Below are 17756 nucleotides of genomic sequence, written 5' to 3' on the forward strand. Positions count from 1 at the left end.
TTTATTTAACACAGCTTGTCCAGGAACTCTTTGATACCACCTCAAGAATGCCTTCAAGAATTATATATACATATATATATATATATAATTACTCTTTTATTTGTTTCAGTCATTTGACTGTGGCCATGCTGGAGCACTGCTTTTAGTCAAGAAAATCAACCCCAGGACTTATTCTTTGTAAGCCTAGTACTTATTCTATCGGTCTCTTTTGCTGAACTCCTAAGTTATGGGGGGCGTAAACACACCAGCATCGGTTGTCAAGCGACGTTGGGGGGAAAAAAACACAGACACACAAACATACATATATATATATATATATACATATACATATATACGACAGGTTTCTTTTTCAGTTTCCATCTACCAAGTCCACTCACAAGGCTTTGGTTGGCCCGAGGCTATAGCAGAAAACACTTGCCCAAGGTGCCACACACAGGGACTGAACCTGGGACCTTGTGGTTAATAAGCAAGCTACTTACCACACAGCCACTCCTGCACCTATATATAATTGTAAAAAATGCGCATTACCTTCTCATCTATTTAATGTCACTGTTATCATCATCAACAACATCAACCCATGAATATTTATATCTCAAGTCTTAAAACCCACAGGACAGATTACCTAGTGTCCATTGAGTCCATGTGAGTAAGATCACAACATTTTCTTTGAACAGAACACCTCTCCATCAACTGCAGGATTATTCATTTACAGCTGAACAAACTGAAGAAACGTGTATGAAGGGTGTGCTCCAGCATGGCTGCAGTCAAATGACTGAAACAAGTAAAAGAGTAAGTACTTCGCTTACTCAGGAACAAACTGCGCCTCTCAGTCTAGGGATTGAAACCATTATCTTGCAATCCTGAGAGCAACACTTTAACCACAAGGCCACACCACCTACACACCAAGCCACCAATTTTGTCAGAAATATTAAAAGAGAGATTGGTGTTTGTTTTCTTTATCCATTTATTCATTCTTTTGAGGAAAGATCACAGTTGCCGAGTAAAGATAAAAACGGGATAATCCTAATTTCATTATCTATTTAAACAATTATATGATTATTTAGCTTCTGTTTTCTAAGTAAATAGTTAGTTGGTTTGGAAAATGTTGGCCGAACAAATGTTTACACAGTAACCATGGTGTCACACCTCACTTATGTCGATAATACTTGGAAGAATGGACAGAAAGTTTTAGACACAAACATGACAAACCCCAAACTAATGAAATAACATTAAATGGTGCCAGTGTGTGTGCTTAGCTAACTCAAGTTCCTTGTTTTGTTTCAGCAAGTAGCATTTAGCTTACACTAGGTCCTCACCTTATATATATATATATATATATATATGAGTGGATTTGATAGATGGAAACTGAAAGAAGCCTGTTGTATATATGTGTGTTTGCCCACCATTGTTACTTGACAGCTGGTTTTGGTGTGCCTATGTCCTGTAACTTGGCAACTTGGCAAAAGAGACCAACAGAATAACAAAATGAGTCCTAGGGTCGACTTGTTGCACTAAGTAGTTTGCTTACAAATCACATGGTTTCGGGTTCAGTTCCACTGCGTGGCACCTTGGGCAAGTGTCTTCTACTATATCCTTCTACTATGTGATTTGATCTGAGATCGTGTGCTGAAACGAAAACAATTGCAGCGTGGAAGGTGTTTGTAAGCCATTTAAGAAACACACAAAAGCCGTTCGATTCTCTTCAGCATTTAAATTTAATTTGTCAAAATATTTTCGTCGCTTTAAGACCGCGACCTGTTCACTGACAAAAATCCGTGCTGAATCATATATATAAGTATGCATATGTGTGTCTGTGTTTGTCCCCCCAACATCACTTGACAACCAATGCTGATGTGTTTACGTCCCTGTCACTTAGCAGTTCGGCAAAAGAGACCGATAGAATAAGTACTAGGCTTACAAAGAATAAGTCCTGGGGTTGATTTCCTCGACTGAAAGGCGGTGCTCCAGCATGGCCACAGTCAAATGGCTGAAACAAGTAAAAGAGAGAAAAAGATATATATATATATATATATACACAACTAAGGATTAGCATATTAAAAGGTGACCATTGGAAAAATCATTTAAATATAAGGTCTATATGAATGCCTGTGTCTATAACAGCAAAAGAAATCAATAGACAAAGTTGAGGGTGTATATTTTATTAGAAGCTGGTGATTATAAATTATAACCTTAAGTCTCATAGTTTTGATTGCTCAAATATTTGAACAATCAGAAACAGGAGCTCAAGCTCCTATTCTAAGTAAACTAGAGATCACCAGCTACACACACACACGTTTACATAATGTTGATTGCTTGAAATTATCCTCCATTCTCATTTAGAGTCAGATGCAATTGCTACTAGGTGATAGTTTACTTTCTCTCTAAGTGAAACCAATTCAAAAGCATAAATCAATAATTTATCTCGTATGGTATTTAGGATATCATTCTTTGTTCTTCTCATCCTGATTCATGCTACAAGGCACTGTGGGTTATTTCTCCCAGCTCATTTTTGTTTTACACACACATGCATATTTTCATATAAATGTGTGTGTGTGAGTGTGTATACACACACATATATATAAATATATACATATATAGCATATGTATTGACATACATATATATAAATATACGTATACACACACACACATGCATATATATATATATATATATACACACATATATAAATATATATATATATGTATATGTATATATTTATGTATATGTATATATTTCTCCTTAAATCTTATTCTATCACCAATATTTCCCTATCAAGCCTTTTCCATTTCATTTCCCATCTTTTTCTATTTTTTTTTTATTGAAGATATTGATTGGTATGTTTTTTTTTTATTTTCATTTTGTAAGAAATTAATAAAAATGAATTCTTCAAAATGCTTCACATTTACCAATTTATTGATGCACGATGATTAGAATCTTGAATTATGCAATAAATTGCAATAATATGCAATGAAAGATGTTAAGCAATATTCCCTGAAATAAATATTTCCTCTCTCTAAAATATTTGTTGTTTTAGGTTTTCTGTGATCCTTTTCTCTTTTGTTTTTGGTATGTTTTTTATTCCACTATGAAAATTTATGATTTTGGTTTGTTTGTAAGTATTTTTTTTAGAGCTTTTCATAAACTCCAATTCCGTTCAATCTCCTGCTTTCCATAAACTTGATAGAAAATATATTCTAATTAAAAATCTAATGATTTAATTGGTTGTAGGAGAGAGGAAGACGCAACAAGGGAGTGAAGAGAATGAAGAAGGAACAAGAAGAAGAAGACAGGAACAATAGCATCAGCTGATTCACCAATGTAGAGAAAGATGCAAAAAGAAAAAAGAAGAAATAAAAGCCAAAGCAGTCACATGTGTGTATATTGTGTGTGTGGTACTGGGTAGGGTTCTGAGTTCTGAGTTCAAATTCCGCCAAGGTCAACTTTGCCTTTCATCCTTTCGGGGGTCGATAAATTAAGTACCAGTTACACACTGGGGTCGATATAATTGGCTTGTGAAGGCGCATGGCTCAGAGGTTAGGGTGTTGAGCTTATACAATCGTGAGGTTGTGAGCTCGAATCCCGGACCGGGCTGTGTGTTGTGTTCTTGAGCAAGACACTTTATTTCACATTGCTTCAGTTTACTCAGCTGTAGAAATGAGTTGCGACGTCACTGGTGCCAAGCTGTATTAGCCCCTTTGCCTTTCCCTTGGATAACACTGGTGGCGTGGAGAGGGGAAGCCAGTATGCATGGGCGACTGCTAGACTTCCATAAACAACCTTGCCCGGACTTGTGCCTGGGAGGGTAACTTTCTAGGTGCAATCCCATGGTCTGTGTCGTGACCGAAGGGGGTCTCATTGGGTAGGGTGGTACAGGCTTCCACACAGTTCCAAGCTACAAATGCACTGGTTGGCTTAAGGCTCAGATAAAAGCCACTTGTCCATGGTGCTATGAAGCAGCTTGAAACTCAACCTGCTTCTAAGACACTGAGAAGCAAATATCTTAGCTACACTGCCATCATTTCACATCTATTTTTCTCCACGATGGCATTGGATGGAAAGGCCATCACTGTCTGTCAGTTCTCATTCAAAGTTACTACGCACTTAGCCACATTTCATTCTATGTTATCATTTGACATGAAATCTGTTCATGAATGTCTTTCCTACCACCACTCAATTTACAGGTTGTATAGGTTATATTTAACCATGGCTCCAAATGCTACAGACATTGTCATATCCTTGTCAAGAGTAAAGTGTCTTTTCTAGCATACATTGTCTCTGATCATTCACCGACAATGTTACAGACTAAATGGAGTGCATTTAATTATGACATCAGCATGAATGGAGTTAGTTCGTCTCCTGAAAGACTACAGATTCATCTTGAAATTGTATTTACTATTTCAAGACAGCATAATCAAGAGAGTGACATTGATGAAGTGGGTGATAGAAGACATAGTGCGAGTAGGAGGAAAAGAATGAGAGAAGAGAGGCAAGAGAGACAGAGACAGAGAAAGAGAGAAACAGTGTGATAGTTCCATGTAGTAAATGTTAGTTACTTGTAAAGAGAACAAACAGCAGAATAGTACGAGCAGCATCATGATGGGTAGCAGTGATGAGAAGTCGGGATAAGAGTGACAAGGAGATAGTGAGTAGTAAAGATGGTTGACGGAACATGGGAATGGTAGCTATCAATGAAGAATCACATGGAGAAGGAGAGATTGATTGTTTGTGGCAGTGGATGCCACAGAGAGTAAGAAATACTGAGCAAAATGAACAGCCCAGCTATGTTAACCCTTTATCCCTTATTGTGCTGGGTACACAAGATAAGCTATTGAGCAACAAAGGGGCTATAGAAGAAAAAGGGAAAAATTTGAGACCTTGTGCTTCCAGTAGAAAGAATTATTATCATTATTATTAATTTATTATTATTATTATTATCATTATTATATATACTCTTTTACTTGTTTCAGTCATGTGACTGTGGCCATGCTGGAGCACCGCCTTTAGCTGAGCAAATCGACCCCAGGGCTTATTCTTTTGAAGCCTAGTACTTATTCTATCGGTCCCTTTTGCCGAACCGCAAAGTTACAGGGACGTAAACACACTAGCATCGGTTGTCAAGCGATGTTGGGAAGACAAACACAAACATACAAACATATACACACATACATATATACGACAGGCTTCTTTCAGTTCCCGTCTACCAAATCCACTCAGAAGGCTTTGGTCAGCCCAAGGCTATAGTAGAAGCCACTTGCCCAAGGTGCCACGCAGTGGGACTGAACCAGGAACCATGTGGTTGGTAACCAAGCTACTTACCACAGAGCCACTCCTATGCCTATATATATATATACATATATAGATTCGTTTCTATGACAAAGGACAGAGATCACATGTAATCATTGATTGCACTGTTATCAACCTGAAGCTTTTCCCAGGATAGATTAGGCATCAAGAGATCTAAGACAGTCTTGTATTATTGAAAAACTTAAACGAATGTAACCAATACCAAATATTTTGCAACACAGAAACGAAATTGTAAAAAGCCAAAACAAAACAAAAAAAACATAAAATAAAACAAAATAAAATTAAAAAGAAATGTTTTGTTTTCATGGAAGCGGTTACTTCTGTTATGCATGCTTCAATATATATTCTTGGATATTCCATACTGCTGTCTGTCTTCCCAGTGATCAATATGAGTAGTCACATATGTTATTCCTCTTATACACTCACCAAACTATGTGTAAGTGTGTGCATATATACATACACAAACCAATGTATCACATATATATATATATATATACAGACACATAGAAGTATATAAATATATATACGCACAGAATACATATATTCATTTATATATAATATATATATATAAATGTGCATGTACTTAGAGATATAATATACATATATATAAGTGCAGGAGTGGCCGTGTGGTAAGTAGCTTGCTTTCCAACCACATGGTTCTGGGTTCAGTCCCACTGCATGGCATCTTGGGCAACTGTCTTGTACTATAGCCTCAGGTCAACCAAAGCCTTGTGAGTGGATTTGGTAGACGGAAACTGAAAGAAGCCTGTCGCATATATGTATATATATATATATGTGTGTGCATGTGTTTGTGTGTCTGTGTTTGTCCCCCCAACATTGCTTGACAACCGATGCTAGTGTGTTTACGTCCCCGTAACTGAGCAGTTCGGCAAAAGAGACCGATAGAATAAGTACTAGGCTTACAAAGAATAAGTCCTGGGGTCAATTTGCTCGACTAAAAGCGGTGCTCCAGTATGGCCACAGTCAAATGACTGAAACAAGTAAAAAATTAAAGAGAGAGAGTGTATTATATAAACACATAAATACAAATATTCATATACATATATACACACACATATATATATATATATATACACACACATTCTTACATAAACACAAATGCAGATATTCACACACACACATGCATAGGCACACACACACACACATTATTATACAAACACATGCATACAGATATTCATATACATATATATGTGTGTACGTGTGTGTGTATATATATATATTTATATGTGTGTGTGTGTATATATATATATATGTGTGTGTGTATGTATGTATGTATGTGTGTGTCTGTATATTTGTACACACATAAATACACATATTCACACCTCCTGTTGCATGTACAGAGACATAATACATCATGTTAGTCCAAATGATGCGTGGAAAAGATTACTCGAGATTGCATCCTGAAAATTCTGTTGTAAGGAATCTGTCTCAAAGACAAATACATATATATCGTATATTTAATCCAAATATCTCATTGATATGCAAGGGATGCATGATGAAAACACAGTTGAGGTAGGCATGGTGGACAGATCTGGCGTCGTATATCTAACAAGACGGTAGACTTTAATACAGATCCAAAAAACTGGCATTGATATATATGTTTATGGAAACTTTCAAGTTCGTCCTACATTTATAATTTTTAACATAGTGTAGTATATTTCTCTTAGGAGATTTGACACTTGTGTATGATGAAAGGCAAGTTATGTGTTGTGTGTATGTGTTCGTTTTACATCTGTTTCTCTATGCTTGCATGGGTTAGACACACACACACATATTTAACATCTATAGTTATTCGGTGTTTAACCCTTTATCATTTAAACTGGCCATATCAGGTCTGAAAATTCTACCTGTTATATACTCTTTGCTCTTTTACTTGCTTCAGTCATTTGACTGCAGCCATGCTGGAGCACTGCCCTTAGTTGAGCAAATCAACTCCAGGACTTATTCTTTGTAAGCCTAGTACATATTCTATTGGTCTCTTTTGCCGAACCGCTAGGTTACGGGGACGTAAACACACCAGCATTGGTTGTCAAGCGATGTTGGGGGGATAAACACAAACACAGAAACATATACACACACATACATATATATACATATACATATATACGATGGGCTTCTTTCAGTTTCCGTTTATCAAATCCACTCACAAGGCTTTGGCCGGCCCAAGGCTATAGCAGAAGACACTTGTCCAAGGTGCCACGCAGTGGGACTGAACCCGGAACCATGTGGTCGGTAAGCAAGATACTTACCCCACAGCCACTCCTGCACCTATGTTTAAAATAGCTATCTTTAAAATATGTTTAAAATAACTATATCCAGCCTCTCACACTTACCCTACTATGTCATTCTGAACACAAACTATCAGATCATTGAAATCTCGAAGTTACGAGGTAATATATGATTAATTAAAATGTGAATAAATAACCATTAATTTTGACGGAGTAATCTGAATGCTAATGGGTTAACACCTAATTATATATATAAATAATTAATTATTAAAGTGGAGAAAATTATCAGAAATATCATTTCTATTCATATTTTCAAATGTATAATACTGTACAAAGGAATTTCTATTTCTTATTCTGTTATATTTTGTTGTGTCTGGGGAGAGTCTCACTCTTTTAGTGCCTTATTATTTAATGCAGCTTAGATGACGGACAGACAGAGTAATGACTATTGAAAAGGTTGCATGATGCAAAAAAAATTTTTGGAAAAATAAATAAGTAAATGAGTGGAAACTTTACCAGTGAGTGTGTTAAATAATAAGGCACTAAAAGAGAATGACTCTCCCCAGACACAACAGAATATGCTTCAGCACACAAAGTCACATAACGAATCTTGCAAACCAAATCCAAAAACGAAGTATTCTACTACATATATATATATATATCGCCATGATAGATCAGTAGCCACTACACACATTTTTTTCTATCCTTGTTTTTTTCTGTGTCCCTTTCTGTAGAAGAGCATAGGCTCGAAACATAAAAGAGTTTTTCAATTCCTGAGCATTATACTTTTGTTTTCTACACCACCTTTCTTTGTCTCTTGTTTTTCTTTCGTGAACTCTCCCTATATATAACATTTAATGTACACTGCATTAAGGGAAGGCACATTGCACAGTGGCTACAGTTTCAGGCTCACAATCATGAGTTAAGGAGTTCAATTCCCCAACCGGGCTGTGTGTTGTGTTCTTGAGCAAAACACTTTACGTCCCATTGTTGCAGTTCACTCAGCTGTAGAAATGCGTTGTGACATCACAGGTGTCAAAGCTGTGTCAGCCTTTGCTTTTCCCTTGGACAACATCAGTGGCATAGAGATGAGGAGGCTGGTATGCATGGGCAACTGCTGGTCTTCTATTAACAACCTTGCCCAGACTTGTGCCTCAGAGGGGAACTTTCTAGGAGCATCCCATGGTCATTCATGACTGAAAGCAGTCCCTACCCTTTTATACTGTATTAAAATAAGAGCTACTAATAATGTCTTGCCATTAAGACACACGATTAGGCACATTATAAAAACTTGCCTAACTTTCTCTACAGCATGAAATTATTAGCAACTCTTATTTTAATGCAACCTACATTAAATGATATATTCCACTGGACAGAGTTCATTTCTTCTATCAACTTTACCTTAATGGAACAGTAGACTATATATATCTATTCTTAACTGCCCATGAGGCTATACTGCTGTCAACTTCCATGATCGGGCTCTTTGTTGGGGTTATTTGGGAGTAGACCAAGCCCCATTCTCTTTTACTCCTTTACTTGTTTCAGTCATTTGACTGTGGCCATGCTGGAGCACTGCCTTTAGTCGAGGAAATCGACCCCAGAACTTATTCTTTGTAAGCCTAGTACTTATTCTATCGGTCTCTTTTTGCCGAACCACTAAGTTATTTGAACGTAAACATACCAGCATCAGTTGTCAAGCGATGTTGGGGGGACAAACACAGAAACACAAATATATACACACACACACACATATATATATATATATACAATGGGCTTCTTTTAGTTTCCATCTACCAAATCCACTCACAAGGCTTTGGTCAGCCCGAGGGTATAGTAGAAGACACTTGCCCAAGGTGCCATGCAGTGGGACTGAATCTGGAACCATGTGGTTGGTAAGCAAGCTACTTACCACACAGCCACTCCTATGCCTAGGAGTTAAGAGTATCTTATAGTGACTCCGAGCCCTTGGTGTTTATAAAAGCATGTGCACTGTTATATTCCAATACACTTCTCCCCAGTAATGTCACACCTCTCTCTTGTACACACACACACAAACAGGCATACATAGATACATACATACATACATACATTGCACACATCAATATGTGAGTTCATGTATGTGTCGACATACATATGAACATACACCTATATATACACATACATACATATATATTGGGCTGATGCATAATTATTGCAGCCTTTTTTCAACACATTTTATTTAATGTAAACAATAACAATATTTAACAAAAACATCTTTAAATGATGGTCTGACTGTCTTCCAAGCAAATGGAAAGCAGTAATTGAAGTAGATGGTGAATATGCTCCGGAATAATCATTTGAAGATGTTTTTGTTACATGTTGTTATTGCTTTTATTGAATAAAATTTGTTGAAAAAAAAACGCAATAATTATGCACCAACCTAATACCTACATACATACATACATACATACATACAAACAGACAGATAGACAGACATAAATATATATATATACTAGCAGTATCGCCCGGCGTTGCTCGGGTTTGTAAGGGAAATAACTATATAAGCATTTTTAGAGATGTAAAGTATAATAGCCATCTCAATATGGTTAACAACAAAGGGGGGGGGATTACTGTAGCTTTTTACGTTCTGAGATTTAATAATAAAATTTTAGAGAGTTACTTCCCTTATATATGCCAAAAATACATTAAAAATGGGAAAAATTGACGGTAAATTTTTTTTTAAATCGTAGACTCATCGTAGACACGCCCTAATACCCCAGAAAGGCTCGATATGAATCACGACTATAAGATACCCAGTTTTGGTTAAACTGCACCGCAAAATGTGGGAGTAGTTAGGAATCTAAATCGTAGGAGACAGACAGCACACAACCTCACTTTTATATATAAAGATATATATATATATAGATAGATAGATAGATAGATAGATAGATGGATGGATGGATGGATGGATAGACAGACAGATAGATAGATAGACAGATAGATAGATAGATAGTCTCTCTCATTTACACAACACACATGCACACATATTACATATGTAAACACACGCACATATGTATATACATATTTTACTTGTTATAAATATTAAAATCATATTTAACGGGAGAAAGAACCAATAATTATGTAATGACTGTTAATAAATATAATAAATAAAACAGAGATAAACTACGAAGACAAAGAACGCAAGATATACATATTGGTTGGAAATACCAAATTCTGTCATGGCTCGCATCCTTGACATTTTCAGTATTTCAACATTTTGCTTCGCCACAGTTCTCTCAATCGATTTTAGCAGACAATTCCACAGAAAGGCAAAGAAGGAAAAGTAGGGAAAAAATATATTCAAAATGATGAGGATAATGACGATGTTCATGAAATGATGATGATGATGATGATGACGACAATAGAGAGATACATACATATATACATATATATATACATACATTTATATATAAATACCTACAAACATACGTGTGTATATATATATATATATATATATATATATGTGGCAAGTAGCTTGCTTACAAAACACATGGTTCCGGGTTCAGTCCCACTGCGTGGCACCTTGGGCAAGTGTCTTCTACTATAGCCTCGGGCCGACTAAAGTCTTGTGAGTGGATTTGGTATTTGTGGTGGTGAAGATGATGATGCTGGTGGTGTTGATGGTGAATAGGTGGTGGTGATGGTAGTGGTGTTAGTTATGATGATGATGATGGAAGTGGTTGTGGCAATGATGGTGATTTCTTCTTTTGACACTAAGGTATCGGATGAAGTAGGGAAGTTACAAAGACAAGCTGTAATATGTGTCAGGGGTCACATAAAATCAACTGATGAAAGAAACAAAAGCCAAAAGATGACCGATGGGTAAATGAAGAAGAATGATCGGGTTCCTACAGCCGGTCTCTGTTATTGCCTGAATCTCCGGCCCCTCCCTTCGGTGCTTCTACAACAGCGTTTAAGGTGGTTCGGTCATGTGGCCCAGCGTCCAGAGGGTGAGCTGATTCGCGATATCCTCCTCCCGCCTCCATTTCCCAGCTGGCGCAAACGCGAGTGTGGGCAACTGAAGACCTGGGCAACAACGATAAAGGAGGACCTCTCTGAACTCTCAGGTCTGCAGGTGGTCGGTCTGCGCAGATGGAACCGTGAATGGCTTGCTATCTCCAGTGACCTCACACAGGACCATTGAGCGTGGGCCGCCATGGTTCATGATGCCATCAGGACCAGAGAAGAAGCTGGCCCAACCAGCCCTGGGGGATTGCCGTCACAAGTACAAGTAAGATGGGTAAATGAAACATTGACAGACTAAATAATATTTATGAATACATTTAGATGCAGTGCTCCTGATACAGGTGAGTCTCCAACTAAACCCAGTCAAGGAACCTCACAGATCTAAGAACACAGGCCCTTTCCGAGTTATATAATTCACAGGGCCAGTTTCCTGGTTTCTATGGCACATATGTTTCCCGACTTCTCTAGATGGGACATTTGTCCATGGCAGATTACTTATTTTTTGCCAACTGAGTGGACTAGAGCAATGTGAAATGAAGTGTCTTGCTCAAGAACACAATGCACTGATCTATCCAGGTACTGAACCCACAACCTGGTAACAGCTACCAAACTGCCTGCTAAGCCATGTTAAAGAAGGATGGTGGGGCAATCTTCATGATGGATTTTGCTAATAAGAGGATCCATCCAACATATAAACAAGGGCTGTTTGACATAAAGCTACAACTTACCATCACTTAACCCTTTCATTACCAACCCGGCTGAAACCGGCTCTGGCTCTGTAGTACAAATACCTTGTTTTCTAAAGTTCTGAATTAAAATCTTCGATCAAACCTTAGTCACAATTTAAGTTCTTAACACTAGCTTAATGATAACTAAGTTATTTTACTAAATTCTTTGGTATATTTAAAGTAATTGAAAGAAACACAAAGCATCTCAAAATACAGTAACGAAAGGGTTAAACACTGTACAAGCATGTGCAGTACAATTTCATCAGTTTACTGCAATCCAGTCTCACTTAACGGTATTTCTGTACCAGTAGAATATGCACCAGAATGAAAGTACTGTTTGGTAACATTGTCAGGCTTTATGGTTGTTTTCCATTTTAGTACCTTCCCACCAAACACACCAATGCAACGTAGTTCTGAATAAATCAGCCAGTTTTTTTTTTTACCTCATTGACATTTAGTGTTTCCTGGATGTTATTATGACTCTTAGTTAGCATTGGTTTTCTTAATATTGCTAACATAGAACTTCCACTGATAACATTGACCAAGTAGTAGAGGGCATCGAATGCCTGAAGATATGATATATGTTTAAATATATGCTAGGGGCCCTCATCTTAGTCCTTTCTTTAACCCAGGACTCTGCAACTCCATGGAAAAAAAAAACCCAGCTATGGAAATAATGCTGACATGATGTTGACAATAATGATGCTACTGATATTGGTAAGGATGATGATGCTATTGATGTTGGTGGTGAGGATGATGATAATTTCTTTAATGATTTGGTCTGAAGAAAGAACGCACTGATCCTGGCCATCACAGATCCTCCATGACTTATATCATCAACTTAGTGTTTCTCTTTAATTGTTACTAGTTGATGGCTGTATGCAAAACAAGGGCAGAGCACCAATCCCAGAGGAATGACATTCTAAAGAGGAAGGACTGAGTAAAATAGTCACAGCAGTGGTGCTGGAATGAGTGTGACTGGACAGATTGGAGATTGAGAGGAAGAAATACAAGTAAGTTTAGAAGTATTTTAGTGAAGATGATGTGAGACCAGTCCATCATCATCATCATCATCATCGTTTAACGTCCGTTTTCCATGCTAGCATGGGTTGGACCATTCAACCGAGGTCTAGGAAGCCAGGAGGCTGCACCAGACTCCAGTCTGATCTGGCAGTGTTTCTACAGCTGGATGCCCTTCCTAAAGCCAACCACTCAGTGAGTGTAGTTGTCTGCTTTTTGCCTGCCACAGGACCAGAGGCCAGAGGAGGCTGGCAACGGCCACGATCGGTTGGTGCTTTTTACATGCCACTGGCACAGACACCACTCAAGGCGTCACTGGCATCAGCCATGTTCGGAGGGTGTTTTTTTATGTGCCACTGGCACGGGTATCACAACTACAATTTCCATTTGATTTTTATTTTGATGTTCATGTACTTGACTCAATAGGTTTCTTCAAGTACAACAGATCACCCTATGATCCAAGGTAAGCACAGCAGGCCATCCTGTGAGCCATGAACTCACTCTAAAGAAAAGTGTCTGCTCTAATAGCAACAGAAAACTGGTGCGTTTGTACTCAATTTTGTACATGAACTGTATTGATAGTTGATTTCATTAATTTCTCTGTTAATGACCTGTAATTGCGATGCATTTATTGACAAAATTCCATCAGTATAATCTCCAAATTTTCTCTTCAATAATTTCATTTCAAAGGGTTGATGGGTTTAAATATTGCACAACATTTCAATGGTTTTTGCTTGGTTTCATCATATCATTAAATGTTTTATAAATGGTAAATATCTACCTAACTTTGACAAAATTGAAATATCTGAGTCTTAATTTTTTTTTTTTAAAGCCAGATTGTCAGATCAAATCTAATCAAATCAGATCGGATCAGAGATCTTACTAAAAGCAGCTATATGAAAGGGTATTACTGTGGAATAAATGAGTAACATTAATTATCTGTTAAACGTGTGTGTGATGATGAAAATCGTTTCGTTGATATGATGCTGAATGGAAATGTTCTCATTAGATTTGGATGTTTGTGAATATTTATAAGAAACAAAGACATTTTATAATATTCCCCCCTCTCCCTCTCTCTCTCTCTTGCCTCTACATTCACTTTTATTTTAAGTATATAGAGAACAAACACAAAGAATAAACGCTGAATTGATAAGATAACTGAATATCCATTAAGTATCTATGGCACTGATGAGAGTGAAGAAAGAAATAAAATATCTGTGATATCTTTTAAATGTCACCACACACTTACATACGCGTACATACTCAAATACACAAACCACACACACACACACACACACACATATATATATATATATATATATATATATACACACATACAGACATTTATACACATGCATGTATGCATGTGTGGGTGTGTGTGCACATGTGTGAGTGTGTATATATATATATATATAAAAGTGCATACACTGAAGGAAATGCAATGCCATATGATATTCGAATTTTCTCACATGCATAAATTGCAGACACACTAGTTAAGTGATTGGGTGTGTGTGTGTCTCTCTTTGATTCCTTTGCCCCCTTTTTTTCTCTCTCTTCTCCTCTCACATGACTGCTGGTCAACCAGCCTTTCGGCTTCTAACCAGCACCACGAGAACATCGTTGTCTTCGTCTGCCGAAAAAGGCATTTTTTTCCAAATACGCCAGCTAAACTAAGTTGTACTGTCTTAGTCGTAAGACACTTGCTGTTTTTGTCCTGTTATTACTATTATCGTTTTTTGTATTTATATTCGTGTGGCATCATCCGTTTTTCTGTCCTTGTTTCGTATACATTCGATCCCTTTTCCAAGAAATCTAATGCTCGTAGCTTAGTTTTTCCTTGGGGCTGGCCGGATCGGAGTGATCTCAAGATTAATCAGCCGAAATTGCAAGGATGATCCGGTTCTTGACTGAAGATTGAAGGCTTCGAATGTCCTGTCCGTGTTTTTTGTATCATCTTCTAAATGTTTTACGTTTTTTGTATCGTCTTCTAAATGTTTTACGTTCTTGTCCCAGTTTGTATTTTTCTACATATAATATATATATATATATGTACAGTAGTACCTCTAGGTTTGTGGTAGTGAGTGATGGTGGTGGTGAAGGGACGCTAGGAATGTGGCCGGGGGGGGGGGGGCAATGGCATAGCAGCCTGAAAACGTTTTGGAATCACTGCTATAAAGTATGACAAAAGGAAGGAAACAAATGTCTTGGTGTAGAGGAATTATATTGTTTACTCCAGTTAGAAAAGAGTGAAAATAGTCATGAAGACAGTCATGTAAGGGTAGACACTTAAGCTAGAGAGGGCAAATATAAGAAAAGTGGTGCAAAGCATTGCATGTGGTGAATGGATAAGTAAAACTTTTAGTTAAATGGAACTGGATCAAAAGTCTTTAAGTTTTACTCCTGAATCCATTGGAATACAACAAATACATAGAAATATGTACAAAAAGATGTAAAAGCTAAGGCTAGAATAGAAGATAGGCTTTGCAATTCATATGTCTATATATATTTCTCTTCTTACTCACTTTCCCTCCACTTTTCACTTCACTGTGTCCCTGTCATGTTTTCTCACCCCTCCTTAATTCTTCTGTCCCTCTGCTTCTACTTCTCTCTCATCTCTTCCCACGTGACCACCTCGGCCAAGCCTGTTCTTTGTTTCTTGGCCTGACTGTTGTCCGTGCAAAATCGATAGTCTTCCCTGTGTTTGTGAAATTTTTGTATCTCTCCCATAAGGCTTCATTTCCACATGTGCCAGCTTAATTCAATTCATCCTTAGTCGAAAGACATCTACTGTTATGTCCTGTTATTATTTTTATTGTATTTTTTTTATTGTATTTATATTTGTGTAACCTTGTCCGTTTTTTCCGTCCTTGTTTTTGTATACCTCCACTGCTTTCTTCCAAGGAATCTAATGCTCTTAGCTTAGTTTTTCCTTGAGGCTGGCCAGATTGGAGCAATCTCAAGAATAATCAGCCAAAATTGCGAAGATAATCTGGGGCTTGATTGAGGAAAGATAACTTCGAATAACCCGTCCTTGTTTTCTTTGTATCGTCTATCTGGATGTTTTGTTGTCCCTTTTTGTATCACCTAGCTGTCTGGATGTTTTGCGTTCTTTTCCCATTTTGTATTTTATATAAATAAATATAGAGGTGTACGTACACTTTGGTCTCTTATATGTACATATACATACATATTTCACTCTTTGTTACACTCATACAATTGTTTTACCATCACAAAACCAAGATTTTCTACACCTGAAGAATTTTGGTATTAGTCTCCAATCTGACAGTCTTGATAGGCTGGAACTTAGGTTGAGTGCTTCTCTGGAAATACCTTATCTTATACCCTACCAGGACCATATATACATATGTGTGTGTGTGTGTGTATGGTGATTGTTGGTGATTTTTTCCCTCTGTTTCCTGTTTCTGAAGAAGAGCTTTGCTCAAAACTTAAAACACTCTTTCTTTCCTTCCCTGCACATCTTTTATACTTTGCATGTGCCACATCCTCACGTTGGTTTTTGCTTGTGTTTTTTCTTCCATTTTGGGGATTATATTATATATATAATATATGTGTGTGTGTATGTGTATATGTATATATATATATATATATTATTTAAATACACACACACACAACATGATATACATACAGAGAAATGTAAGCAAACATATGTATACATTGTTTACACTCATTCACATACTCACACATGCATACATACACAGAAATACAAATACATATATATATATAAAAACATTCAAAATTATTTATTGATAATATAGCAAGTATTTCACACAATGTAAGAGAGGTCATACGAGGCTGGTGGCTGAAATTTCTTCTTACAGTATGAAAGATCGTGCTATCACACATAGCATCATAAACAAACACAACATCTCGTAAATTAGTTGACTCCTACAAGGCTATTATGTACTTATTTCTATAATATAATATAATACCAACTGAAATAGAAAAAAATTTATAACATAACAAAAGACAGTGAGACGAAGGCACTGTAAATATAACTGAAACAAGGTCGTTATCTGCTTTTAAAATGGTAGCAGAACACTTTAGTAGTTTAAGTAGGCTCCACACTGGGACCGAGACATTATTAACAATAACCAATATGTGTTTAGTTATAGAAAACTGAAATTGGCTAACACAGTCTACCCCAAAGACTGTGAGACTGCAACAAACACATATACCATACGTACATACATACACCTATTATAGAGAGATAAATAAATAGATAGATGCATCTATCTATCTATCTATCTATCTATCTATCTGTCTATCTATCTATCCATCCATCCATCCATCCGTCTATCTATCTATCTATCTATCTATCTATCTATCTATCTATCTATCTATCCATCTATCTATATATTATAATGATAATTAAGGTATCTAAGAGATACTGCCATGCTGAAAATAGCAGCCAAGATCTGACTCTAAAACCAC

This window comes from Octopus sinensis, linkage group LG15 (assembly GCF_006345805.1).
Source record: "Octopus sinensis linkage group LG15, ASM634580v1, whole genome shotgun sequence".
Classification (NCBI taxonomy): Eukaryota; Metazoa; Mollusca; class Cephalopoda; order Octopoda; family Octopodidae; genus Octopus; species Octopus sinensis.